The 2,457-nt window shown below is 48.1% G+C and overlaps 1 long non-coding RNA gene across 1 annotated transcript; it reads left to right on the plus strand.

The window, feature by feature from the left end:
* The first annotated feature begins 580 nt into the window (after positions 1 to 580).
* On the plus strand, positions 581 to 1,145 carry LOC112820593 (uncharacterized). Its single transcript, XR_003207204.1, has 2 exons — positions 581 to 722; positions 921 to 1,145. It is a non-coding gene; the product is annotated as an uncharacterized lncRNA (long non-coding RNA).
* The last annotated feature ends 1,312 nt before the right edge of the window (positions 1,146 to 2,457 follow it).

Consider the following 2,457-nt stretch of genomic DNA (forward strand, 5'->3'; position numbering starts at 1 on the left):
GCAGGCCCTGTTCTAAGCCTTTTCCCCAAAGGGCCTCATTTCGCTTCATAGCCCCTTGAGGTTGGTGGTGGTATTTTTATTATTCCTCCTTTATCAGGTGGGGAAACTGAGGCTCAGAGATAGGAGGCTATCCTATCTGTGAAACGTCCCTATCTGTGAAATGAGGGGCTCACCTGTGATCCCTCAGGGGTCTTTCTCCTTGACACATCTCTAATAAACTCGTTGACACAGAGGTGATGACTAAGGAGGCTCCCTGTATTTTTTTTTTCTACAAACATTTGCATTTCGGCTGCCCATCTTCCTTTCTTGTGTCTGAGAGACTTGTGGACGTTACTAAGGTTAAACATGGACAGAGGGCAATCCCTCTTATTAACAGTAAAGACAAAAGAGCTCTACAAATCTCTTAGACCTTTGGGATATGCCTGAAAACTGAGGGGCACAGTTTGGCAAGAACCCCTGCTTTGGGCCCCAAGGCGCAGAGGAAGACAGCGTGGAACAGTGTGGAACTGTGTGATAGCATGGAACAGAGTAGAACAGCGTAGAACACTCTGGAACAGTCTGGAACAGTGGAGAGGACTGGGCCAGTGCAGTGGCTGAGGCCCCTGTCCTGCTCTTGGCTCTGCCGTGGGACCCTGGGAATCTCTTGACCCCATGAGCCTTGATTTCTTCCCCTGCGTACTGGAGCGATGGTAACCTGACCTGCTGACCTCGTGAAGACAAAGGTAACAATGATGTGGAACGTCGACAGAGCATTCAGAGAGACTTGCCTCCTTGGAAGGGATTCATGTTCTTCAAAATGGAAACCAAATCCTCATTACCTACTGGGGGGTTTCTTCTAGGATCATTATTTAATTCACCAGAATCTTCTCAATAGAAATTGGTACGTGTATTGACAGCCCATCTATTTTCCTTTGTCCTAGGAGAGTGGCTTTCCAAGATCGATGGATCCAAGACAAGAAGCCCACTGGGGTGGCCATAGGTGGCATTCTTAAATTGTTGTCCTTGATAGATTCTGACAGTTCATGGCCTGCAGGAGTAGAGTAAAGTGGTATCTGGGGGCAAGAGAACATATCCTCCACACGCCTCTCTTGACAGCGCTTTATGTTTATTCATTCTGTGATAACTTTGGATAAAATGAAAATCAAGTTTTGTTTGGTTTTCATTTGTTTGAAAACGACCTCCCGTCCATAGGTTCACCATGCAACAAATGCCTTTCTGCCAAGGAATAACTAACAAAAATGACCCTTCTTGAGGCCGGCTCTGTGTTGGCTGGTTAGGAAGGAATGCAGATGCATTATGGATGCTCATCCATATGCCGCCTGGGAGAGGTAGGAATTTTCCCGGAGTCAGGATGAAGTCGTGGGTCCCAGCTATATACCAGGCAGGTGGTGGTGCTGGGATTCGGACTGGAATCTGCATGACTATGGCACCCAAGCCCTTACTCGTTAGCACTAACTTGGAATCAGAGTGTCAACCCTCCGCTGACACAGGTGGACTTCTCTCCTGGGTGCCTTGATTCCAAAGCGGTGCAGTTACTAGAAGCATTGTCCGGATGCTGGTTGATAAGATACATTTCTTCAGAGATCCAGACTGGAGATTCCTGGATCCCCCTACAGCTGGTTCTAAAAGAGGGATGTGTAGGAGCTCTCCAGCCTCCGTGGGACTGAACTGAGGAGTGATCCTCACAAGATGGCCTGGAGACTTCTTACTTCTCGTGGAGTCATCCGAGGAGTTATGTGCAGCCTCGCTCTGCCCCACATCCCCTCATTAGAATACTGGGCTGGCCCCTGGGGCCCTGGATTCCACATCACTAGCTGGTGACCCCAGGCCATCACACCTCTTGGGTCCATGCTCAAAGGAGTTCAGCTCTCCTCTTAGGAAGGCCAAGTTCTGACTCTTTGAAATAGAACTGGTATATTTTCAGAGACTCCAGGTTCCACCAGACTAGCCCCTGTGTAACAGTAGGAGATGAAAACAGAGTGCCCCTCTCCATTTGAAACTAATTTATTTCATAGTATCTTAGAGGTGACTGTAGATACTTGGCAGGGGCACCTTATAAGATCGCTCTCCATTGTGGCTGCTCTTTGGCGGCCGATGGGAAGTCAGAGAGTTTCGTATTTTCACGATGTCCACAAACCCCAATATCTCGTCAGTCTGGCGGGGGTAGGGGGAGGTTAGAGCAAATGGGGATTTCTTATTTATCCCTTAAACAGTGTGTCATGGATTGAATTGCATCTCACCAAAAATGATATGTTGAAGTCCTAACCCGAAGGACTTCGGAATGTGACCTTATTTGGAGATCGGGACTTTAGAGGTGTAGATGAATGAAAAGGGGGTCATCACGATGGGCTCTGATGCAGTGTGATTGTGTCTTTACCAAAACGGGGAATTGGGACTCAGAGACAGACACACAGAAAAGGCAGACAGTGTGAAGACACAGGGAGAAGCCAGCCATCG

The sequence above is a fragment of the Callorhinus ursinus genome, unplaced genomic scaffold, assembly GCF_003265705.2.
Source record: "Callorhinus ursinus isolate GAN/ISIS: 27379988/994484 unplaced genomic scaffold, GSC_fseal_2.0 scaffold1, whole genome shotgun sequence".
In the NCBI taxonomy this organism is placed as follows: domain Eukaryota; kingdom Metazoa; phylum Chordata; class Mammalia; order Carnivora; family Otariidae; genus Callorhinus; species Callorhinus ursinus.